The 24832-nt window shown below is 50.6% G+C and overlaps 7 non-coding genes and 5 pseudogenes across 7 annotated transcripts; all 12 read right to left on the bottom strand.

The window, feature by feature from the left end:
- Nucleotides 1-6718: 6718 nt before the first annotated feature.
- On the bottom strand, nucleotides 6719-6909 carry LOC147707619 (U2 spliceosomal RNA). The gene has a single exon (XR_015297056.1). It is a non-coding gene; the product is annotated as a U2 spliceosomal RNA (small nuclear RNA).
- Nucleotides 6910-7915: 1006 nt separating this feature from the next.
- Nucleotides 7916-8096, bottom strand: LOC147707618 (U2 spliceosomal RNA; annotated as a pseudogene).
- Nucleotides 8097-11204: 3108 nt separating this feature from the next.
- LOC147707617 (U2 spliceosomal RNA) lies at nucleotides 11205-11395 on the bottom strand. Its single transcript, XR_015297055.1, has one exon. It is a non-coding gene; the product is annotated as a U2 spliceosomal RNA (small nuclear RNA).
- A 992-nt stretch (nucleotides 11396-12387) lies between these two features.
- Nucleotides 12388-12593, bottom strand: LOC147707616 (U2 spliceosomal RNA; annotated as a pseudogene).
- A 1597-nt stretch (nucleotides 12594-14190) lies between these two features.
- LOC147707615 (U2 spliceosomal RNA) lies at nucleotides 14191-14381 on the bottom strand. Its single transcript, XR_015297054.1, has one exon. It is a non-coding gene; the product is annotated as a U2 spliceosomal RNA (small nuclear RNA).
- Nucleotides 14382-15395: 1014 nt separating this feature from the next.
- On the bottom strand, nucleotides 15396-15586 carry LOC147707614 (U2 spliceosomal RNA). Its single transcript, XR_015297053.1, has one exon. It is a non-coding gene; the product is annotated as a U2 spliceosomal RNA (small nuclear RNA).
- A 992-nt stretch (nucleotides 15587-16578) lies between these two features.
- Nucleotides 16579-16784, bottom strand: LOC147707613 (U2 spliceosomal RNA; annotated as a pseudogene).
- Nucleotides 16785-18373: 1589 nt separating this feature from the next.
- Nucleotides 18374-18564, bottom strand: LOC147707612 (U2 spliceosomal RNA). The gene has a single exon (XR_015297052.1). It is a non-coding gene; the product is annotated as a U2 spliceosomal RNA (small nuclear RNA).
- A 1006-nt stretch (nucleotides 18565-19570) lies between these two features.
- Nucleotides 19571-19831, bottom strand: LOC147707611 (U2 spliceosomal RNA; annotated as a pseudogene).
- A 1018-nt stretch (nucleotides 19832-20849) lies between these two features.
- LOC147707610 (U2 spliceosomal RNA) lies at nucleotides 20850-21040 on the bottom strand. Its single transcript, XR_015297051.1, has one exon. It is a non-coding gene; the product is annotated as a U2 spliceosomal RNA (small nuclear RNA).
- A 1014-nt stretch (nucleotides 21041-22054) lies between these two features.
- On the bottom strand, nucleotides 22055-22245 carry LOC147707609 (U2 spliceosomal RNA). Its single transcript, XR_015297050.1, has one exon. It is a non-coding gene; the product is annotated as a U2 spliceosomal RNA (small nuclear RNA).
- A 992-nt stretch (nucleotides 22246-23237) lies between these two features.
- LOC147707608 (U2 spliceosomal RNA) lies at nucleotides 23238-23443 on the bottom strand (annotated as a pseudogene).
- Nucleotides 23444-24832: the final 1389 nt, after the last annotated feature.

Below are 24832 nucleotides of genomic sequence, written 5' to 3'. Positions count from 1 at the left end.
GGTCAGGGCATAGGACAGTTACATCGTCCATGTATGCAATGCATTTAGCGTGTTTTCCCCCTGCTCCTGGTACAAATATTCCTTTGATGATTTTGTCTTTCCTTAGACTGCAGAGTAGTGGTTCCAAGGCGCATACAAAAAGGGCTGGGGAAAGGGGGCAACCTTGGCGTACTCCCGATTTGATGTGTACTTCCTCTGTAAGTGTCCCATTCACAATTATTTTACTAGTTGCATTTTTATATAAAATTTCTATCATTCCTATGAATGGGGTGGGGAAGCCCATTTTGTGTAGGACTTTGAACAAGTACTCATGTGAGACACTATCAAAGGCCTTTTGTAAGTCCAGGGATAAAACTCCTAAAGGGTTGCCTTCTTCTAAGGCTCTGTTGATAGCGTCTCTGATGGTGATAAGGCTGTCCCAAATCTTTCTTCCTGGTACTGCACAGGTTTGGTCTGGTTCTATCACAGTTTTTAGCACCCTTTTGATTCTGTTTGTTATGAATTTGCTATAGATTTTGCTGTCTACGTTTAATAAGGTTATCGGTCTCCAATTTTTTATGTTGTTCATGTCTCCTTTTTTGTGGATTAGTTTGACTGATCCCTGTGTAAAGGCATGTAGGAAGAATTTGTTTTCTACACATTGAGTAAACATTTCCATAATGTCTTTTGCTATGACCCTCCAGAAGGTATTGTAGAATTCCCAGGGAAGTCCGTCTTGTCCTGGGGCGGAGTTGCGTGGCGCTTTTTGCAGGATGTTTAGGAATTCCTCTCCTGTAAGGGGGGACTGTAGGAAATCTTGTTCTTCAGAGGTTAGACCTTTGTCATAGGTTTCTAGTAGCTCGTCGCATGCAGATGCATCACAGTTTTTTTGTGAGAAGAGTTTAGTAAAGAAGTTGTGTATCACTTGTTCTATATCTTTTTGCTCTGTTGTTGGTTTGCCTTCCGAGTCTAACAGTTCCTCTATGGGAGTATGGTTTGTCTTTGCTTTTTTAAAAAAGAAGGAGTTGCATTTCTCATCCTCTTCATACTTGAGGACTCGTGAGTTGAAAATGGTTTCCTTCCCTTTTGTTTTGAACCAATTTCTGATATCTGCTTTAGTCTTTTGGATGTCTTCTTGTACTTGTATCCCTGCGTCTTGAAGTTGTATGAGATTTGTAAGGGTATCTTGTAACTCATTATATTCTTTTCTTTTTGCTTGAGCTATTTCTCTCCCTTTTTTTGAGAAAAAATATTTTGTTTGTTTTTTGGTATATTCCCACCATTCCTGTAGAGTTGGGAATTGTTCCTTCTCTGTTCTCCATATTTCATACTGTTCTATGAAGGCCTCCTGGGTATCTTGTGCTTGTAGGAGGGTGGTGTTCATTTTCCAGTAGGCACTACTTTTTTTCCCCATGTTGGCTATAGAGACTTCTGTTAAGAGCGTTTGGTGGTCTGATAGGCAGCTATCTTGTAGTTCAGAGGAGATACATTTGACGTTTTCAGAGGCCAGAATGAGGTCTATTCTGGAGATCGTGTTTCCATCGTCTGAGATCCAGGTATAGCCTGTGGTGTTTGGGTTGCAGATTGTGAAGGAATCTTGCAGGCTAAGATTATTGATTATTTCTATTAGTTTTTTCGAGGACTTATCTAAGGAGTATGATTGGCAGCCTCCTACTCTGTCTGTTTTTTGTAGTATGCAGTTAAAGTCTCCTAATATGATGGTTGGTGTACCTCCTACTAGGAAGTGTTGTAGATTGTCGAAAAGTTCATATCTCTCATTTTTTGTGGTTTGTGCATACACATTGCAGATTCTAAAAACATGTCCCTGGTACTGGACATGCAGCATTACTGCCCTCCCATGTTCAATGTTTTCTTGTTTTAGGACAGAGAAATGGTGGTTTTTAAAAAGGAAACATAACCCAGCATTTTTGTTTCCGCCCCCTGACCATATGGATGGTCCCAGCTCCCATTCTTCTTGTAAGAAGGAGTAGTTATAGTTAAAGGGGAGGTGGCATTCCTGCAGGCAGATAATGTCTGCATTTAGTAATTTGCAGTACTCCAGTACTGCAGCTCTTTTGTTATTTTGCTTTAAACCTCTAACATTTAAAGTGGCTAATGTGATAGCCATTAGTACGTATAGGGTGTAAGCCATAATCAAAGTTAGTTAGTTTTTTCCTTCTTGTTTCCTTGTATCTTTTCACCTTTTTGGTTGGAGGTGCCTGTCTCTTCTTCACTTCCCAGAAAGGGGTTTAGCACAAGGAGTGCCTCTGTATCCATCTCCTGTGGGGGAGATGATAGGTTTTGGAGTGCTTCAGTTAGGCCTGATAGATTGAGGTTTTCTGTATCAGAGAGACCTACCAGGCTGCTGAACCTATTTGTTGTGCTGTCAAAGGAGATGAGTCCTGATAGTCCCTCAAATGGGTTGTCATTTTTTTGTTGTGTGGCAGTTTTCCTTTTGTTCCTGGTGTGGATTGCTTCCTCTGTATATTGCAGCGCTTTATTTGTTTTCCTTTTTAGGATTCTCTGATGGTGTCTGTCGCTTTGTTCGAATATTTTTGAGAATTCTTTTTCTGCTGCTAGGTGATCGTTTGTAGGGGTTTCCTCTTCTACCATTGTGTTTTCCTCCTCTTCCTCCTGAGTGTTGTGTTCTGTTTCCATCTCTATGGGTTTGTTGATCCTCTGTGACTTTCTTTGTTTGTTTGACAAAGCCTTTTCCCATTCTCCTTCTGTGTTGTTTGTTTTCCCTGTTTCTTTTGGCGTGGGTAGCGTTATGTGTGTGCTTGCCTCGCTGTCTTGTGTGGCGTCCTGTTGTGTTTGTAGCGGTTGCGAGATAATGATGATCTCTGGTTGTTGGCTTTCCTGAGTTTCTGGTACTGTATCGGTTGCGCCACTTTGGTTTACTTCGGTGTCGCTTGTTTCAGCTTCAGTTTGTGTGTGCTTAATCTGCTCATTTTCTCTGGGCTGTGTTAGTCCCTTGTTGTTGCTTTCTGTGTGGGTGTTGGTGTCAGAGCTGACCCCTGTTGGTTTTGTGGTCTGTGTCCCTTCCTTTTCTCCTCTTTGTGGTGGAGTGTTTTCTTTGTCAGAGGCTGTGCGTGCATTATGTGTCTTTAAAGGACATTGCTTGTAGAGGTGGTCTTTTGTACCGCATAGGTTGCAGTTTTTTGCTGTCTCACACTGTTGTGCTTTGTGGCCTTTTACCCCACAGTTTCTGCAAATGTCTCCAGTGCACACCTCTTTTGTGTGTCCAAACTGGAGGCACTGCCTACAGAAGATTGGCTGTCCTGGATAGTATAAGAAACCCCTATTTGGGCCTATAGAAAAATTTAGAGGTGGGTGTCTTGTCCCTCCCACCCCGGTGCTGTCTGGGGCTAGTACTACCATGTATCTTCTTTTCCCATTCCATGCTCCCCATTCGTTGCGCAGTTCGGTCCCTCCCCTGACCTTGCTGCAGTATCTGCTTAAGAACATTTCTATTTCACTGGCTGGGGCAAAGGGGTTGTACATATGTACAGTGAGGGGGATTTCCCTGGGCACAGTTATTGCAGTGATAATGTATCCTTTCATTTCTGGGTGATTCATGTTGGTATTCAGATTGTAGAGAAAGCTTTGGTATTCTGTTTCTGATGCTAAAGTAATATCAAAAATCCCTTTTTTTCTAAAATCTTGTATACATTTTGTTTGCGCAGGCTCTTTCTTAAAAATTTGTTTTAGCACTATTTCCATTAGGTGTTTTATAGTGCGTTTTTCCTTAGCTAGTTCATCAATTTCAAATCTCACGGTAAACCTAATGTTGGACATTGGGGTATTACCTTTTGCTCTGGTGTCCTCGTAAATTGCGTGGTCTCCTGTGTTTCCGGCTGCTGCCGCGTAAGATTTGGGTGCTGCCGTCTCCATGGTGCTCTTGGTGTGTGCCCCCTGGCCGAGCGCCGTGCGCGCCTGGGGGCTCACTGTCTGTAGGCTCCTTTCAGCCCCTCGTTCTGGTTTGGCTGTGTTTTCCTCTGTTGTCCCTAGAGGGCGCCACTGAGTCCCCTCGCGTGCCCCCTGGCCGAGCACCAGCCGGTGCGCCTGGGGGCTCGCTGTTTATAAATCGATTTCCCTCGGGTGACTTCTATTTCGTTTTGTGCACTGGCGTGCCCCCTGGCCGAGCCTTTAAGGGCGCCTGGGGGCTCGCTTTACTGTTTTCCGCTTTTGGTCCCTAGCGGGAGCCTGTGAGTGGGCTTGGGATTTTGTGCTGCCCAGCTGTGGTTGTCGTCTGCTTGCGTGCCTCCTGGCCGAGCACCAGCCGGTGCGCCTGGAGGCTCGCGGTAATTTAATCTGTCTCCTGCGTGCCCCTTGGCCGAGCACTTTCCAGTGCGCCTGGGGGCTCGCGTTATGTGTCTTTTTTCGGTCTCTGCGTGCCCTCTGGCCGAGCCTCTGAGGGCGCCTGGGGGGGTCGCTTTGTTCTTAATTAGCCTGCCTGCCTGCGTGCCCCCTGGCCGAGCACCAGCCGGTGCGCCTGGGGGCTCGCGGTGGGGTTTCGGAATTCCTTTCAAATGCGTGTATTTTCGGTCTGTGGAGTGTCCCTGGGCCGAGCACTAAGCTGGTGCGCCCAGGGTGTCTCCACTACTGCACTGGCCAGAAAATGTCGGGAAAGGGTATTTTTCCTTTTTTGGAGTGTCCCCGGGCCGAGCACCACGGAGGTGCGCCCGGGGTGTCTCCAAAGAGATTGCGCTTAGTTGATCCTGCTCCCTCCCACTACCCTACCCGTGGGGTTGGGCTCACCTGTTTCCTGCCCGCTTGGGCAGGTGTTCCGAGATTTGTGCCCTGGAGGTGCCCCGAGCCGTGCACTATCCAGTGCGCCCGGGGCTCCTTTTAAATGCGTCTCCTGAGCTGCAGCTATGTGCGCGCTCGATATTCTGTCCCCAAAAGGTGTTCCCCTGTCAGCACAGAATCTGGGGTCAGCGCAGCCTTGCCACGGACAAGCCGTGGAGCGAAGGCCCAGCTTTCCCCAGGTGCACCTATGAGGTCACGACCTAGCCTTGATCCCTTTCGCCTGTCCCCACGCAGCCTTGCCACGGTCAAGCCATGGAACGAAGGCCCAGCAGAGACTGGTGTCCGGTTTTCAGGCGCCCCCTAGCCAGATCCAAGTGATTTTTTTTTTTTTTTTTTTTTGTCCTACCCGTCACACCCTCAGTCAGCAGGTCTGGCCAGTCTGCCACACCCGCCGGCCTCGCCCTTCACCCGAGCCGTCTCGCCTGGCCTACTTGCCCAGGGGGTACTAGGCATGGCTTATCTTTTCAGCCAACCCCGGTCTGTCCTGCTACTACCTCCACCCAGCAGCCAACCAGCCCAGCTGAAAGCGGGGAACCAATCCGCAGACAGCCATTAGCTGGTTGGCCTTGTGCCGGTCGGACCTAGGAGGGTTCGCCTGGACAGGGGGGCGACTTAGCCTTCCAGCCATGCCGTTCGGCCCTGTCGTTCCATCCAAGGTCATCAGCCCGGGTGTCAGCCCAAGCCGGTTGGCACAGCAGCCCAGTCTCGCCTGCTGACCTACGTAAAAAATCACCATTCAGCCGGCCTGCCAGTCAGTCCCCACTGGGGTTCCTGCCCGACAGTCCAGCATGCCAGGCTACTAAAAACGTTATGACATTGCTGTCATATGCATTATGACATTTCTGTCATATTTCGTCACGATTCCGTCAGATTCCGTTCCGAATCTCATTTCACCTTGATCTTAGCCAAAAGGCCGAGAAGCGATAACCAGAATGGTGGCAGAATTAACGCCTCCCGAAGAAATCTACCTTGGTCACCCGGACCGGGGTCTTCCCTCTCACCGTCGCTGGCCGCCCTTTCGCCTCTTTTACTGACTCCCGGCAAGAGCTCAGCATGTGCCGGTGGAAAGGAGGCCCCGGCCTCAGGCCTTCCCCCGGCTCCCAGAGTCCTCCTCGGCTGTCGCCTCATTAGGCGTCACTTTGCATACCCACGTTGTCCTCTTTCTAGTATTTGCATGCCCCTCCCCTTCCTGCGCACTGCTTCCAGCCGGCTGGCCGGAAAGCCTGGCAGCCAGGGGATGCTGGGAATCAGGCCAGGAAGCCCTGGACAGCTCCCTGACCGGAAGTGGCCGGACCCTCGCCCTCGCTTGCCTGGGACACTGCTCCCCTGCAGCCTGAGGCCTATAAATAAGGCTTGGCCGTTCGTGGCCGTTCGGGGACGGGCGGGGCGGGCAGAGAAGGAAAAGTACTCTGTATTTTTCTTCTTGCTCAGAGAAGCCAAGGGCAGTGCCCACTTCTCGGCCTGCCTGCCTGCCTGCCTGCCTGCCTGCCTGCTTCCCTCCCTCCCTGCTTCCCTCCCTCCCTGCTTCCCTCCCTCCCTCCCTCCCTCCCTCCATCCATCCTTGTGACTTGCTGAGAACCTTCCTCCATTCGTTCCCCAGTGAAATGGATCCAAAAACCAATGAAACTCTGCTGCTGCAAAAACAGTCTTTTTCCCACGTTTGTCTCTTTTCAAAGTGCAGCGTCTGGATGGAGAAGGGGAAAAAAACAAAGAAAAAAAAGTTGAAAAATAAATAAATAAATAACGCACGGCCGGGTGGCCGCAAAGTGGCAATTAAGTAAAATACATACATAATTAAGGCAAGACACAGTGACCACTTTGCTTTTATTCACAGGCAAACACAATAGCGCCACTTTACAGGGTTTGGTAGTGAAGCGCTACTTTCGTTTTCTCGTCTATTTTTCAACAGCATTGTTTTCCCCGGGTGGGGAAGTGCACCATTCCTGGAGGTACTGCAATACCAGGTTGATGCGTGGAGTGGACAGAGCAAGCTCCTATTCCATCTCCCTGTTCCAAAAATCAATTTAATATATGGTCCCCAGATAGAGGACGTATCAGATATTAAACTGATAAGAACAGATACTACACTTGATCTTAGCCAAAAGGCCGAGAAGCGATAACCAGAATGGTGGCAGAATTAACGCCTCCCGAAGAAATCTACCTTGGTCACCCGGACCGGGGTCTTCCCTCTCACCGTCGCTGGCCGCCCTTTCGCCTCTTTTACTGACTCCCGGCAAGAGCTCAGCATGTGCCGGTGGAAAGGAGGCCCCGGCCTCAGGCCTTCCCCCGGCTCCCAGAGTCCTCCTCGGCTGTCGCCTCATTAGGCGTCACTTTGCATACCCACGTTGTCCTCTTTCTAGTATTTGCATGCCCCTCCCCTTCCTGCGCACTGCTTCCAGCCGGCTGGCCGGAAAGCCTGGCAGCCAGGGGATGCTGGGAATCAGGCCAGGAAGCCCTGGACAGCTCCCTGACCGGAAGTGGCCGGACCCTCGCCCTCGCTTGCCTGGGACACTGCTCCCCTGCAGCCTGAGGCCTATAAATAAGGCTTGGCCGTTCGTGGCCGTTCGGGGACGGGCGGGGCGGGCAGAGAAGGAAAAGTACTCTGTATTTTTCTTCTTGCTCAGAGAAGCCAAGGGCAGTGCCCACTTCTCGGCCTGCCTGCCTGCCTGCCTGCTTCCCTCCCTCCCTGCTTCCCTCCCTCCCTGCTTCCCTCCCTCCCTGCTTCCCTCCCTCCCTCCCTCCCTCCCTCCATCCATCCTTGTGACTTGCTGAGAACCTTCCTCCATTCGTTCCCCAGTGAAATGGATCCAAAAACCAATGAAACTCTGCTGCTGCAAAAACAGTCTTTTTCCCACGTTTGTCTCTTTTCAAAGTGCAGCGTCTGGATGGAGAAGGGGAAAAAAACAAAGAAAAAAAAGTTGAAAAATAAATAAATAAATAACGCACGGCCGGGTGGCCGCAAAGTGGCAATTAAGTAAAATACATACATAATTAAGGCAAGACACAGTGACCACTTTGCTTTTATTCACAGGCAAACACAATAGCGCCACTTTACAGGGTTTGGTAGTGAAGCGCTACTTTCGTTTTCTCGTCTATTTTTCAACAGCATTGTTTTCCCCGGGTGGGGAAGTGCACCATTCCTGGAGGTACTGCAATACCAGGTTGATGCGTGGAGTGGACAGAGCAAGCTCCTATTCCATCTCCCTGTTCCAAAAATCAATTTAATATATGGTCCCCAGATAGAGGACGTATCAGATATTAAACTGATAAGAACAGATTTTTTTTTTTTTTTTTTTGTAAGGCACATATACATGTTAACCAATCCCATAGGGTGGTGTACATTATAACCTGAGTAGGGGGTGCACGCAGGCACCTGCCTACCGGTTTTCCATCAAGATTTTACTCATAATGCTCTCACTTCTATGTTGAAGTGATGCTGTTTCTAAGTGACCCATTCTGCCCATTTTTTCTGTTTCCATTTTTTCTCTGCTATTTCTTTTCCTTGTCTTTTAATATCAACATAGTAGAAAAGCATAATCTTGTCAAGACACATGTGAATTACATCATTTACATCTAACTCTTTATGTTTGAATAGTAGCAAGTTTCTTGCAATCCATAAGCTTTCTTTAGCACAACTTAGTATTTTCCAGAGAGTTCTGTCTTTATTTTTGGACAGTGAGCTCTCTATGCCATACAGTACTATTTCATAGTTTATATTTCTTAGCGTGGTTATTTCCGTGATAAAAACATTTATTTTATTCCAAAACTTTCTGGCAAAATGACAGTTCCATAGGAAGTGTATGGTGGTTTCTTCTCCTGGGCAGTCTGGTCTCGGGCATTTTGTCGAATTTGCGAGCCCTCTTCTGTGCTGGAAGGTCTTTACTGGTAGAGCGTTGGACACTGCCAACCATGAGAGGTCTTTTTGTGAGTTCGTAATGTCTGTATGGTTTGCTTTCTCCCAAACCAGATTAGAGAGTTTTTCCGTTAGGTTGTTGACCATCTCCATCTTTTCCAACTGCTGCAGTTCTTTTTTCAGCAATGTTCTGGCTTCTAGGCAGTCATTGTCCACCTCCAGGAGTTTCAGCATCTTTAGGAAGGGTTCAAGGCAGGCATAGAGTTTGTGGGGAAAAAAGGCAACCGGTATAGCATTGTCTCTCTGTAGGATTTTGAATTTGTAGAAAATGTCTCCAGCTCCATACCGTACATAGTTGGCTGCGATATTTCTGCCTTCTCGTATTGCTTTGAGGCAGAGGCAAAGATAGTTCGAAAAAATGTATAGATACAGATTTGGCATGTTTTTTCCCCCATTTCTAGGGTGTTTGAAGACCATAGTTCTTTTAACCTTCTCCATTTTGGAGTTCCAAAAGAAGGTAAAAAGGCTTTTTTGTAGTTGTCTCAGCGTGGTTTTATCCGGTGGGTATATTACTGCAAAGAAAAGTATTAGTGGTAAAATGACAGCTTTAATGACCATTATTTTTCCTGTCATGGATAGAGTTCTTGTTTTCCATAAACCTAACTTCTGGTTGATCTTGCTTTGGATGGGGGGCCAATTGTCTTTTCCTTCTGGGTCTTGTGAGAAGGTTATCCCCAGGATTTTTGTCGGTTGTTTTGTAACTTTTACTTCCAGTTTTGCTAGGTTGTTCCAGTTGCCTATTGTGAGGCATGTGCTTTTTTCTGTGTTCAATACCAGCCCTGATGCTTGCGCAAAGAAGTGTGTATGAAGGAGCACTCTTTTGACAGAGGGTGGGTCAGGGCATAGGACAGTTACATCGTCCATGTATGCAATGCATTTAGCGTGTTTTCCCCCTGCTCCTGGTACAAATATTCCTTTGATGATTTTGTCTTTCCTTAGACTGCAGAGTAGTGGTTCCAAGGCGCATACAAAAAGGGCTGGGGAAAGGGGGCAACCTTGGCGTACTCCCGATTTGATGTGTACTTCCTCTGTAAGTGTCCCATTCACAATTATTTTACTAGTTGCATTTTTATATAAAATTTCTATCATTCCTATGAATGGGGTGGGGAAGCCCATTTTGTGTAGGACTTTGAACAAGTACTCATGTGAGACACTATCAAAGGCCTTTTGTAAGTCCAGGGATAAAACTCCTAAAGGGTTGCCTTCTTCTAAGGCTCTGTTGATAGCGTCTCTGATGGTGATAAGGCTGTCCCAAATCTTTCTTCCTGGTACTGCACAGGTTTGGTCTGGTTCTATCACAGTTTTTAGCACCCTTTTGATTCTGTTTGTTATGAATTTGCTATAGATTTTGCTGTCTACGTTTAATAAGGTTATCGGTCTCCAATTTTTTATGTTGTTCATGTCTCCTTTTTTGTGGATTAGTTTGACTGATCCCTGTGTAAAGGCATGTAGGAAGAATTTGTTTTCTACACATTGAGTAAACATTTCCATAATGTCTTTTGCTATGACCCTCCAGAAGGTATTGTAGAATTCCCAGGGAAGTCCGTCTTGTCCTGGGGCGGAGTTGCGTGGCGCTTTTTGCAGGATGTTTAGGAATTCCTCTCCTGTAAGGGGGGACTGTAGGAAATCTTGTTCTTCAGAGGTTAGACCTTTGTCATAGGTTTCTAGTAGCTCGTCGCATGCAGATGCATCACAGTTTTTTTGTGAGAAGAGTTTAGTAAAGAAGTTGTGTATCACTTGTTCTATATCTTTTTGCTCTGTTGTTGGTTTGCCTTCCGAGTCTAACAGTTCCTCTATGGGAGTATGGTTTGTCTTTGCTTTTTTAAAAAAGAAGGAGTTGCATTTCTCATCCTCTTCATACTTGAGGACTCGTGAGTTGAAAATGGTTTCCTTCCCTTTTGTTTTGAACCAATTTCTGATATCTGCTTTAGTCTTTTGGATGTCTTCTTGTACTTGTATCCCTGCGTCTTGAAGTTGTATGAGATTTGTAAGGGTATCTTGTAACTCATTATATTCTTTTCTTTTTGCTTGAGCTATTTCTCTCCCTTTTTTTGAGAAAAAATATTTTGTTTGTTTTTTGGTATATTCCCACCATTCCTGTAGAGTTGGGAATTGTTCCTTCTCTGTTCTCCATATTTCATACTGTTCTATGAAGGCCTCCTGGGTGCCCCAGTGAAATGGATCCAAAAACCAATGAAACTCTGCTGCTGCAAAAACAGTCTTTTTCCCACGTTTGTCTCTTTTCAAAGTGCAGCGTCTGGATGGAGAAGGGGAAAAAAACAAAGAAAAAAAAGTTGAAAAATAAATAAATAAATAACGCACGGCCGGGTGGCCGCAAAGTGGCAATTAAGTAAAATACATACATAATTAAGGCAAGACACAGTGACCACTTTGCTTTTATTCACAGGCAAACACAATAGCGCCACTTTACAGGGTTTGGTAGTGAAGCGCTACTTTCGTTTTCTCGTCTATTTTTCAACAGCATTGTTTTCCCCGGGTGGGGAAGTGCACCATTCCTGGAGGTACTGCAATACCAGGTTGATGCGTGGAGTGGACAGAGCAAGCTCCTATTCCATCTCCCTGTTCCAAAAATCAATTTAATATATGGTCCCCAGATAGAGGACGTATCAGATATTAAACTGATAAGAACAGATACTACACTTGATCTTAGCCAAAAGGCCGAGAAGCGATAACCAGAATGGTGGCAGAATTAACGCCTCCCGAAGAAATCTACCTTGGTCACCCGGACCGGGGTCTTCCCTCTCACCGTCGCTGGCCGCCCTTTCGCCTCTTTTACTGACTCCCGGCAAGAGCTCAGCATGTGCCGGTGGAAAGGAGGCCCCGGCCTCAGGCCTTCCCCCGGCTCCCAGAGTCCTCCTCGGCTGTCGCCTCATTAGGCGTCACTTTGCATACCCACGTTGTCCTCTTTCTAGTATTTGCATGCCCCTCCCCTTCCTGCGCACTGCTTCCAGCCGGCTGGCCGGAAAGCCTGGCAGCCAGGGGATGCTGGGAATCAGGCCAGGAAGCCCTGGACAGCTCCCTGACCGGAAGTGGCCGGACCCTCGCCCTCGCTTGCCTGGGACACTGCTCCCCTGCAGCCTGAGGCCTATAAATAAGGCTTGGCCGTTCGTGGCCGTTCGGGGCGGGCAGAGAAGGAAAAGTACTCTGTATTTTTCTTCTTGCTCAGAGAAGCCAAGGGCAGTGCCCACTTCTCGGCCTGCCTGCCTGCCTGCCTGCCTGCCTGCCTGCTTCCCTCCCTCCCTGCTTCCCTCCCTCCCTGCTTCCCTCCCTCCCTCCCTCCCTCCCTCCATCCATCCTTGTGACTTGCTGAGAACCTTCCTCCATTCGTTCCCCAGTGAAATGGATCCAAAAACCAATGAAACTCTGCTGCTGCAAAAACAGTCTTTTTCCCACGTTTGTCTCTTTTCAAAGTGCAGCGTCTGGATGGAGAAGGGGAAAAAAACAAAGAAAAAAAAGTTGAAAAATAAATAAATAAATAACGCACGGCCGGGTGGCCGCAAAGTGGCAATTAAGTAAAATACATACATAATTAAGGCAAGACACAGTGACCACTTTGCTTTTATTCACAGGCAAACACAATAGCGCCACTTTACAGGGTTTGGTAGTGAAGCGCTACTTTCGTTTTCTCGTCTATTTTTCAACAGCATTGTTTTCCCCGGGTGGGGAAGTGCACCATTCCTGGAGGTACTGCAATACCAGGTTGATGCGTGGAGTGGACAGAGCAAGCTCCTATTCCATCTCCCTGTTCCAAAAATCAATTTAATATATGGTCCCCAGATAGAGGACGTATCAGATATTAAACTGATAAGAACAGATTTTTTTTTTTTTTTTTTTTTTCCTACCCGTCACACCCTCAGTCAGCAGGTCTGGCCAGTCTGCCACACCCGCCGGCCTCGCCCTTCACCCGAGCCGTCTCGCCTGGCCTACTTGCCCAGGGGGTACTAGGCATGGCTTATCTTTTCAGCCAACCCCGGTCTGTCCTGCTACTACCTCCACCCAGCAGCCAACCAGCCCAGCTGAAAGCGGGGAACCAATCCGCAGACAGCCATTAGCTGGTTGGCCTTGTGCCGGTCGGACCTAGGAGGGTTCACCTGGACAGGGGGGCGACTTAGCCTTCCAGCCATGCCGTTCGGCCCTGTCGTTCCATCCAAGGTCATCAGCCCAGGTGTCAGCCCAAGCCGGTTGGCACAGCAGCCCAGTCTCGCCTGCTGACCTACGTAAAAAATCGCCATTCAGCCGGCCTGCCAGTCAGTCCCCACTGGGGTTCCTGCCCGACAGTCCAGCATGCCAGGCTACTAAAAACGTTATGACATTTCTGTCATATTTCGTCACGATTCCGTCACTTTCCGTTCCGAATCTCGTTTCACCGTATTGGGAATATCATTGACCCACAAAGTCCAATGAAAACATCCCAACTGACCGCCCTCCCCTAGGGCCGAGAAGCGATAACCAGAATGGTGGCAGAATTAACGCCTCCCGAAGAAATCTACCTTGGTCACCCGGACCGGGGTCTTCCCTCTCACCGTCGCTGGCCGCCCTTTCGCCTCTTTTACTGACTCCCGGCAAGAGCTCAGCATGTGCCGGTGGAAAGGAGGCCCCGGCCTCAGGCCTTCCCCCGGCTCCCAGAGTCCTCCTCGGCTGTCGCCTCATTAGGCGTCACTTTGCATACCCACGTTGTCCTCTTTCTAGTATTTGCATGCCCCTCCCCTTCCTGCGCACTGCTTCCAGCCGGCTGGCCGGAAAGCCTGGCAGCCAGGGGATGCTGGGAATCAGGCCAGGAAGCCCTGGACAGCTCCCTGACCGGAAGTGGCCGGACCCTCGCCCTCGCTTGCCTGGGACACTGCTCCCCTGCAGCCTGAGGCCTATAAATAAGGCTTGGCCGTTCGTGGCCGTTCGGGGACGGGCGGGGCGGGCAGAGAAGGAAAAGTACTCTGTATTTTTCTTCTTGCTCAGAGAAGCCAAGGGCAGTGCCCACTTCTCGGCCTGCCTGCCTGCCTGCCTGCCTGCCTGCCTGCTTCCCTCCCTCCCTGCTTCCCTCCCTCCCTGCTTCCCTCCCTCCCTGCTTCCCTCCCTCCCTCCCTCCCTCCCTCCATCCATCCTTGTGACTTGCTGAGAACCTTCCTCCATTCGTTCCCCAGTGAAATGGATCCAAAAACCAATGAAACTCTGCTGCTGCAAAAACAGTCTTTTTCCCACGTTTGTCTCTTTTCAAAGTGCAGCGTCTGGATGGAGAAGGGGAAAAAAACAAAGAAAAAAAAGTTGAAAAATAAATAAATAAATAACGCACGGCCGGGTGGCCGCAAAGTGGCAATTAAGTAAAATACATACATAATTAAGGCAAGACACAGTGACCACTTTGCTTTTATTCACAGGCAAACACAATAGCGCCACTTTACAGGGTTTGGTAGTGAAGCGCTACTTTCGTTTTCTCGTCTATTTTTCAACAGCATTGTTTTCCCCGGGTGGGGAAGTGCACCATTCCTGGAGGTACTGCAATACCAGGTTGATGCGTGGAGTGGACAGAGCAAGCTCCTATTCCATCTCCCTGTTCCAAAAATCAATTTAATATATGGTCCCCAGATAGAGGACGTATCAGATATTAAACTGATAAGAACAGATACTACACTTGATCTTAGCCAAAAGGCCGAGAAGCGATAACCAGAATGGTGGCAGAATTAACGCCTCCCGAAGAAATCTACCTTGGTCACCCGGACCGGGGTCTTCCCTCTCACCGTCGCTGGCCGCCCTTTCGCCTCTTTTACTGACTCCCGGCAAGAGCTCAGCATGTGCCGGTGGAAAGGAGGCCCCGGCCTCAGGCCTTCCCCCGGCTCCCAGAGTCCTCCTCGGCTGTCGCCTCATTAGGCGTCACTTTGCATACCCACGTTGTCCTCTTTCTAGTATTTGCATGCCCCTCCCCTTCCTGCGCACTGCTTCCAGCCGGCTGGCCGGAAAGCCTGGCAGCCAGGGGATGCTGGGAATCAGGCCAGGAAGCCCTGGACAGCTCCCTGACCGGAAGTGGCCGGACCCTCGCCCTCGCTTGCCTGGGACACTGCTCCCCTGCAGCCTGAGGCCTATAAATAAGGCTTGGCCGTTCGTGGCCGTTCGGGGACGGGCGGGGCGGGCAGAGAAGGAAAAGTACTCTGTATTTTTCTTCTTGCTCAGAGAAGCCAAGGGCAGTGCCCACTTCTCGGCCTGCCTGCCTGCCTGCCTGCCTGCCTGCCTGCTTCCCTCCCTCCCTGCTTCCCTCCCTCCCTGCTTCCCTCCCTCCCTGCTTCCCTCCCTCCCTCCCTCCCTCCATCCATCCTTGTGACTTGCTGAGAACCTTCCTCCATTCGTTCCCCAGTGAAATGGATCCAAAAACCAATGAAACTCTGCTGCTGCAAAAACAGTCTTTTTCCCACGTTTGTCTCTTTTCAAAGTGCAGCGTCTGGATGGAGAAGGGGAAAAAAACAAAGAAAAAAAAGTTGAAAAATAAATAAATAAATAACGCACGGCCGGGTGGCCGCAAAGTGGCAATTAAGTAAAATACATACATAATTAAGGCAAGACACAGTGACCACTTTGCTTTTATTCACAGGCAAACACAATAGCGCCACTTTACAGGGTTTGGTAGTGAAGCGCTACTTTCGTTTTCTCGTCTATTTTTCAACAGCATTGTTTTCCCCGGGTGGGGAAGTGCACCATTCCTGGAGGTACTGCAATACCAGGTTGATGCGTGGAGTGGACAGAGCAAGCTCCTATTCCATCTCCCTGTTCCAAAAATCAATTTAATATATGGTCCCCAGATAGAGGACGTATCAGATATTAAACTGATAAGAACAGATACTACACTTGATCTTAGCCAAAAGGCCGAGAAGCGATAACCAGAATGGTGGCAGAATTAACGCCTCCCGAAGAAATCTACCTTGGTCACCCGGACCGGGGTCTTCCCTCTCACCGTCGCTGGCCGCCCTTTCGCCTCTTTTACTGACTCCCGGCAAGAGCTCAGCATGTGCCGGTGGAAAGGAGGCCCCGGCCTCAGGCCTTCCCCCGGCTCCCAGAGTCCTCCTCGGCTGTCGCCTCATTAGGCGTCACTTTGCATACCCACGTTGTCCTCTTTCTAGTATTTGCATGCCCCTCCCCTTCCTGCGCACTGCTTCCAGCCGGCTGGCCGGAAAGCCTGGCAGCCAGGGGATGCTGGGAATCAGGCCAGGAAGCCCTGGACAGCTCCCTGACCGGAAGTGGCCGGACCCTCGCCCTCGCTTGCCTGGGACACTGCTCCCCTGCAGCCTGAGGCCTATAAATAAGGCTTGGCCGTTCGTGGCCGTTCGGGGCGGGCAGAGAAGGAAAAGTACTCTGTATTTTTCTTCTTGCTCAGAGAAGCCAAGGGCAGTGCCCACTTCTCGGCCTGCCTGCCTGCCTGCCTGCCTGCCTGCCTGCTTCCCTCCCTCCCTGCTTCCCTCCCTCCCTGCTTCCCTCCCTCCCTCCCTCCCTCCCTCCATCCATCCTTGTGACTTGCTGAGAACCTTCCTCCATTCGTTCCCCAGTGAAATGGATCCAAAAACCAATGAAACTCTGCTGCTGCAAAAACAGTCTTTTTCCCACGTTTGTCTCTTTTCAAAGTGCAGCGTCTGGATGGAGAAGGGGAAAAAAACAAAGAAAAAAAAGTTGAAAAATAAATAAATAAATAACGCACGGCCGGGTGGCCGCAAAGTGGCAATTAAGTAAAATACATACATAATTAAGGCAAGACACAGTGACCACTTTGCTTTTATTCACAGGCAAACACAATAGCGCCACTTTACAGGGTTTGGTAGTGAAGCGCTACTTTCGTTTTCTCGTCTATTTTTCAACAGCATTGTTTTCCCCGGGTGGGGAAGTGCACCATTCCTGGAGGTACTGCAATACCAGGTTGATGCGTGGAGTGGACAGAGCAAGCTCCTATTCCATCTCCCTGTTCCAAAAATCAATTTAATATATGGTCCCCAGATAGAGGACGTATCAGATATTAAACTGATAAGAACAGATTTTTTTTTTTTTTTTTTTTTTCCTACCCGTCACACCCTCAGTCAGCAGGTCTGGCCAGTCTGCCACACCCGCCGGCCTCGCCCTTCACCCGAGCCGTCTCGCCTGGCCTACTTGCCCAGGGGGTACTAGGCATGGCTTATCTTTTCAGCCAACCCCGGTCTGTCCTGCTACTACCTCCACCCAGCAGCCAACCAGCCCAGCTGAAAGCGGGGAACCAATCCGCAGACAGCCATTAGCTGGTTGGCCTTGTGCCGGTCGGACCTAGGAGGGTTCACCTGGACAGGGGGGCGACTTAGCCTTCCAGCCATGCCGTTCGGCCCTGTCGTTCCATCCAAGGTCATCAGCCCAGGTGTCAGCCCAAGCCGGTTGGCACAGCAGCCCAGTCTCGCCTGCTGACCTACGTAAAAAATCGCCATTCAGCCGGCCTGCCAGTCAGTCCCCACTGGGGTTCCTGCCCGACAGTCCAGCATGCCAGGCTACTAAAAACGTTATGACATTTCTGTCATATTTCGTCACGATTCCGTCACTTTCCGTTACGAATCTCGTTTCACCGTATTGGGAATATCATTGACCCACAAAGTCCAATGAAAACATCCCAACTGACCGCCCTCCCCTAGGGCCGAGAAGCGATAACCAGAATGGTGGCAGAATTAACGCCTCCCGAAGAAATCTACCTTGGTCACCCGGACCGGGGTCTTCCCTCTCACCGTCGCTGGCCGCCCTTTCGCCTCTTTTACTGACTCCCGGCAAGAGCTCAGCATGTGCCGGTGGAAAGGAGGCCCCGGCCTCAGGCCTTCCCCCGGCTCCCAGAGTCCTCCTCGGCTGTCGCCTCATTAGGCGTCACTTTGCATACCCACGTTGTCCTCTTTCTAGTATTTGCATGCCCCTCCCCTTCCTGCGCACTGCTTCCAGCCGGCTGGCCGGAAAGCCTGGCAGCCAGGGGATGCTGGGAATCAGGCCAGGAAGCCCTGGACAGCTCCCTGACCGGAAGTGGCCGGACCCTCGCCCTCGCTTGCCTGGGACACTGCTCCCCTGCAGCCTGAGGCCTATAAATAAGGCTTGGCCGTTCGTGGCCGTTCGGGGACGGGCGGGGCGGGCAGAGAAGGAAAAGTACTCTGTATTTTTCTTCTTGCTCAGAGAAGCCAAGGGCAGTGCCCACTTCTCGGCCTGCCTGCCTGCCTGCCTGCCTGCCTGCTTCCCTCCCTCCCTGCTTCCCTCCCTCCCTGCTTCCCTCCCTCCCTGCTTCCCTCCCTCCCTCCCTCCCTCCATCCATCCTTGTGACTTGCTGAGAACCTTCCTCCATTCGTTCCCCAGTGAAATGGATCCAAAAACCAATGAAACTCTGCTGCTGCAAAAACAGTCTTTTTCCCACGTTTGTCTCTTTTCAAAGTGCAGCGTCTGGATGGAGAAGGGGAAAAAAACAAAGAAAAAAAAGTTGAAAAATAAATAAATAAATAACGCACGGCCGGGTGGCCGCAAAGTGGCAATTAAGTAAAATACATACATAATTAAGGCAAGACACAGTGACCACTTTGCTTTTATTCACAGGCAAACACAATAGCGCCACTTTACAGGGTTTGGTAGTGAAGCGCTACTTTCGTTTTCTCGTCTATTTTTCAACAGCATTGTTTTCCCCGGGTGGGGAAGTGCACCATTCCTGGAGGTACTGCAATACCAGGTTGATGCGTGGAGTGGACAGAGCAAGCTCCTATTCCATCTCCCTGTTCCAAAAATCAATTTAATATATGGTCCCCAGATAGAGGACGTATCAGATATTAAACTGATAAGAACAGATACTACACTTGATCTTAGCCAAAAGGCCGAGAAGCGATAACCAGAATGGTGGCAGAATTAACGCCTCCCGAAGAAATCTACCTTGGTCACCCGGACCGGGGTCTTCCCTCTCACCGTCGCTGGCCGCCCTTTCGCCTCTTTTACTGACTCCCGGCAAGAGCTCAGCATGTGCCGGTGGAAAGGAGGCCCCGGCCTCAGGCCTTCCCCCGGCTCCCAGAGTCCTCCTCGGCTGTCGCCTCATTAGGCGTCACTTTGCATACCCACGTTGTCCTCTTTCTAGTATTTGCATGCCCCTCCCCTTCCTGCGCACTGCTTCCAGCCGGCTGGCCGGAAAGCCTGGCAGCCAGGGGATGCTGGGAATCAGGCCAGGAAGCCCTGGACAGCTCCCTGACCGGAAGTGGCCGGACCCTCGCCCTCGCTTGCCTGGGACACTGCTCCCCTGCAGCCTGAGGCCTATAAATAAGGCTTGGCCGTTCGTGGCCGTTCGGGGACGGGCGGGGCGGGCAGAGAAGGAAAAGTACTCTGTATTTTTCTTCTTGCTCAGAGAAGCCAAGGGCAGTGCCCACTTCTCGGCCTGCCTGCCTGCCTGCCTGCCTGCCTGCCTGCCTGCTTCCCTCCCTCCCTGCTTCCCTCCCTCCCTGCTTCCCTCCCTCCCTCCCTCCCTCCCTCCATCCATCCTTGTGACTTGCTGAGAACCTTCCTCCATTCGTTCCCCAGTGAAATGGATCCAAAAACCAATGAAACTCTGCTGCTGCAAAAACAGTCTTTTTCCCACGTTTGTCTCTTTTCAAAGTGCAGCGTCTGGATGGAGAAGGGGAAAAAAACAAAGAAAAAAAAGTTGAAAAATAAATAAATAAATAACGCACGGCCGGGTGGCCGCAAAGTGGCAATTAAGTAAAATACATACATAATTAAGGCAAGACACAGTGACCACTTTGCTTTTATTCACAGGCAAACACAATAGCGCCACTTTACAGGGTTTGGTAGTGAAGCGCTACTTTCGTTTTCTCGTCTATTTTTCAACAGCATTGTTTTCCCCGGGTGGGGAAGTGCACCATTCCTGGAGGTACTGCAATACCAGGTTGATGCGTGGAGTGGACAGAGCAAGCTCCTATTCCATCTCCCTGTTCCAAAAATCAATTTAATATATGGTCCCCAGATAGAGGACGTATCAGATATTAAACTGATAAGAACAGATTTTTTTTTTTTGTAAAAATATACTTTATTTATAAAATTGTAAGGCACATATACATGTTAACCAATCCCATACTACACTTGATCTTAGCCAAAAGGCCGAGAAGCGATAACCAGAATGGTGGCAGAATTAACGCCTCCCGAAGAAATCTACCTTGGTCACCCGGACCGGGGTCTTCCCTCTCACCGTCGCTGGCCGCCCTTTCGCCTCTTTTACTGACTCCCGGCAAGAGCTCAGCATGTGCCGGTGGAAAGGAGGCCCCGGCCTCAGGCCTTCCCCCGGCTCCCAGAGTCCTCCTCGGCTGTCGCCTCATTAGGCGTCACTTTGCATACCCACGTTGTCCTCTTTCTAGTATTTGCATGCCCCTCCCCTTCCTGCGCACTGCTTCCAGCCGGCTGGCCGGAAAGCCTGGCAGCCAGGGGATGCTGGGAATCAGGCCAGGAAGCCCTGGACAGCTCCCTGACCGGAAGTGGCCGGACCCTCGCCCTCGCTTGCCTGGGACACTGCTCCCCTGCAGCCTGAGGCCTATAAATAAGGCTTGGCCGTTCGTGGCCGTTCGGGGACGGGCGGGGCGGGCAGAGAAGGAAAAGTACTCTGTATTTTTCTTCTTGCTCAGAGAAGCCAAGGGCAGTGCCCACTTCTCGGCCTGCCTGCCTGCCTGCCTGCCTGCCTGCCTGCTTCCCTCCCTCCCTGCTTCCCTCCCTCCCTGCTTCCCTCCCTCCCTGCTTCCCTCCCTCCCTCCCTCCCTCCCTCCATCCATCCTTGTGACTTGCTGAGAACCTTCCTCCATTCGTTCCCCAGTGAAATGGATCCAAAAACCAATGAAACTCTGCTGCTGCAAAAACAGTCTTTTTCCCACGTTTGTCTCTTTTCAAAGTGCAGCGTCTGGATGGAGAAGGGGAAAAAAACAAAGAAAAAAAAGTTGAAAAATAAATAAATAAATAACGCACGGCCGGGTGGCCGCAAAGTGGCAATTAAGTAAAATACATACATAATTAAGGCAAGACACAGTGACCACTTTGCTTTTATTCACAGGCAAACACAATAGCGCCACTTTACAGGGTTTGGTAGTGAAGCGCTACTTTCGTTTTCTCGTCTATTTTTCAACAGCATTGTTTTCCCCGGGTGGGGAAGTGCACCATTCCTGGAGGTACTGCAATACCAGGTTGATGCGTGGAGTGGACAGAGCAAGCTCCTATTCCATCTCCCTGTTCCAAAAATCAATTTAATATATGGTCCCCAGATAGAGGACGTATCAGATATTAAACTGATAAGAACAGATACTACACTTGATCTTAGCCAAAAGGCCGAGAAGCGATAACCAGAATGGTGGCAGAATTAACGCCTCCCGAAGAAATCTACCTTGGTCACCCGGACCGGGGTCTTCCCTCTCACCGTCGCTGGCCGCCCTTTCGCCTCTTTTACTGACTCCCGGCAAGAGCTCAGCATGTGCCGGTGGAAAGGAGGCCCCGGCCTCAGGCCTTCCCCCGGCTCCCAGAGTCCTCCTCGGCTGTCGCCTCATTAGGCGTCACTTTGCATACCCACGTTGTCCTCTTTCTAGTATTTGCATGCCCCTCCCCTTCCTGCGCACTGCTTCCAGCCGGCTGGCCGGAAAGCCTGGCAGCCAGGGGATGCTGGGAATCAGGCCAGGAAGCCCTGGACAGCTCCCTGACCGGAAGTGGCCGGACCCTCGCCCTCGCTTGCCTGGGACACTGCTCCCCTGCAGCCTGAGGCCTATAAATAAGGCTTGGCCGTTCGTGGCCGTTCGGGGACGGGCGGGGCGGGCAGAGAAGGAAAAGTACTCTGTATTTTTCTTCTTGCTCAGAGAAGCCAAGGGCAGTGCCCACTTCTCGGCCTGCCTGCCTGCCTGCCTGCCTGCCTGCCTGCTTCCCTCCCTCCCTGCTTCCCTCCCTCCCTGCTTCCCTCCCTCCCTGCTTCCCTCCCTCCCTCCCTCCCTCCATCCATCCTTGTGACTTGCTGAGAACCTTCCTCCATTCGTTCCCCAGTGAAATGGATCCAAAAACCAATGAAACTCTGCTGCTGCAAAAACAGTCTTTTTCCCACGTTTGTCTCTTTTCAAAGTGCAGCGTCTGGATGGAGAAGGGGAAAAAAACAAAGAAAAAAAAGTTGAAAAATAAATAAATAAATAACGCACGGCCGGGTGGCCGCAAAGTGGCAATTAAGTAAAATACATACATAATTAAGGCAAGACACAGTGACCACTTTGCTTTTATTCACAGGCAAACACAATAGCGCCACTTTACAGGGTTTGGTAGTGAAGCGCTACTTTCGTTTTCTCGTCTATTTTTCAACAGCATTGTTTTCCCCGGGTGGGGAAGTGCACCATTCCTGGAGGTACTGCAATACCAGGTTGATGCGTGGAGTGGACAGAGCAAGCTCCTATTCCATCTCCCTGTTCCAAAAATCAATTTAATATATGGTCCCCAGATAGAGGACGTATCAGATATTAAACTGATAAGAACAGATACTACACTTGATCTTAGCCAAAAGGCCGAGAAGCGATAACCAGAATGGTGGCAGAATTAACGCCTCCCGAAGAAATCTACCTTGGTCACCCGGACCGGGGTCTTCCCTCTCACCGTCGCTGGCCGCCCTTTCGCCTCTTTTACTGACTCCCGGCAAGAGCTCAGCATGTGCCGGTGGAAAGGAGGCCCCGGCCTCAGGCCTTCCCCCGGCTCCCAGAGTCCTCCTCGGCTGTCGCCTCATTAGGCGTCACTTTGCATACCCACGTTGTCCTCTTTCTAGTATTTGCATGCCCCTCCCCTTCCTGCGCACTGCTTCCAGCCGGCTGGCCGGAAAGCCTGGCAGCCAGGGGATGCTGGGAATCAGGCCAGGAAGCCCTGGACAGCTCCCTGACCGGAAGTGGCCGGACCCTCGCCCTCGCTTGCCTGGGACACTGCTCCCCTGCAGCCTGAGGCCTATAAATAAGGCTTGGCCGTTCGTGGCCGTTCGGGGCGGGCAGAGAAGGAAAAGTACTCTGTATTTTTCTTCTTGCTCAGAGAAGCCAAGGGCAGTGCCCACTTCTCGGCCTGCCTGCCTGCCTGCCTGCCTGCCTGCCTGCTTCCCTCCCTCCCTGCTTCCCTCCCTCCCTGCTTCCCTCCCTCCCTCCCTCCCTCCCTCCATCCATCCTTGTGACTTGCTGAGAACCTTCCTCCATTCGTTCCCCAGTGAAATGGATCCAAAAACCAATGAAACTCTGCTGCTGCAAAAACAGTCTTTTTCCCACGTTTGTCTCTTTTCAAAGTGCAGCGTCTGGATGGAGAAGGGGAAAAAAACAAAGAAAAAAAAGTTGAAAAATAAATAAATAAATAACGCACGGCCGGGTGGCCGCAAAGTGGCAATTAAGTAAAATACATACATAATTAAGGCAAGACACAGTGACCACTTTGCTTTTATTCACAGGCAAACACAATAGCGCCACTTTACAGGGTTTGGTAGTGAAGCGCTACTTTCGTTTTCTCGTCTATTTTTCAACAGCATTGTTTTCCCCGGGTGGGGAAGTGCACCATTCCTGGAGGTACTGCAATACCAGGTTGATGCGTGGAGTGGACAGAGCAAGCTCCTATTCCATCTCCCTGTTCCAAAAATCAATTTAATATATGGTCCCCAGATAGAGGACGTATCAGATATTAAACTGATAAGAACAGATTTTTTTTTTTTTTTTTTTTTTCCTACCCGTCACACCCTCAGTCAGCAGGTCTGGCCAGTCTGCCACACCCGCCGGCCTCGCCCTTCACCCGAGCCGTCTCGCCTGGCCTACTTGCCCAGGGGGTACTAGGCATGGCTTATCTTTTCAGCCAACCCCGGTCTGTCCTGCTACTACCTCCACCCAGCAGCCAACCAGCCCAGCTGAAAGCGGGGAACCAATCCGCAGACAGCCATTAGCTGGTTGGCCTTGTGCCGGTCGGACCTAGGAGGGTTCACCTGGACAGGGGGGCGACTTAGCCTTCCAGCCATGCCGTTCGGCCCTGTCGTTCCATCCAAGGTCATCAGCCCAGGTGTCAGCCCAAGCCGGTTGGCACAGCAGCCCAGTCTCGCCTGCTGACCTACGTAAAAAATCGCCATTCAGCCGGCCTGCCAGTCAGTCCCCACTGGGGTTCCTGCCCGACAGTCCAGCATGCCAGGCTACTAAAAACGTTATGACATTTCTGTCATATTTCGTCACGATTCCGTCACTTTCCGTTACGAATCTCGTTTCACCGTATTGGGAATATCATTGACCCACAAAGTCCAATGAAAACATCCCAACTGACCGCCCTCCCCTAGGGCCGAGAAGCGATAACCAGAATGGTGGCAGAATTAACGCCTCCCGAAGAAATCTACCTTGGTCACCCGGACCGGGGTCTTCCCTCTCACCGTCGCTGGCCGCCCTTTCGCCTCTTTTACTGACTCCCGGCAAGAGCTCAGCATGTGCCGGTGGAAAGGAGGCCCCGGCCTCAGGCCTTCCCCCGGCTCCCAGAGTCCTCCTCGGCTGTCGCCTCATTAGGCGTCACTTTGCATACCCACGTTGTCCTCTTTCTAGTATTTGCATGCCCCTCCCCTTCCTGCGCACTGCTTCCAGCCGGCTGGCCGGAAAGCCTGGCAGCCAGGGGATGCTGGGAATCAGGCCAGGAAGCCCTGGACAGCTCCCTGACCGGAAGTGGCCGGACCCTCGCCCTCGCTTGCCTGGGACACTGCTCCCCTGCAGCCTGAGGCCTATAAATAAGGCTTGGCCGTTCGTGGCCGTTCGGGGACGGGCGGGGCGGGCAGAGAAGGAAAAGTACTCTGTATTTTTCTTCTTGCTCAGAGAAGCCAAGGGCAGTGCCCACTTCTCGGCCTGCCTGCCTGCCTGCCTGCCTGCCTGCTTCCCTCCCTCCCTGCTTCCCTCCCTCCCTGCTTCCCTCCCTCCCTGCTTCCCTCCCTCCCTCCCTCCCTCCATCCATCCTTGTGACTTGCTGAGAACCTTCCTCCATTCGTTCCCCAGTGAAATGGATCCAAAAACCAATGAAACTCTGCTGCTGCAAAAACAGTCTTTTTCCCACGTTTGTCTCTTTTCAAAGTGCAGCGTCTGGATGGAGAAGGGGAAAAAAACAAAGAAAAAAAAGTTGAAA

Source organism: Lissotriton vulgaris, chromosome 6, assembly GCF_964263255.1.
Source record: "Lissotriton vulgaris chromosome 6, aLisVul1.2, whole genome shotgun sequence".
NCBI classification, from domain to species: domain Eukaryota; kingdom Metazoa; phylum Chordata; class Amphibia; order Caudata; family Salamandridae; genus Lissotriton; species Lissotriton vulgaris.
The sequence above is the reverse complement of the archived record's forward strand: the minus strand, read 5'-3'. Positions and strand labels throughout refer to the sequence as shown.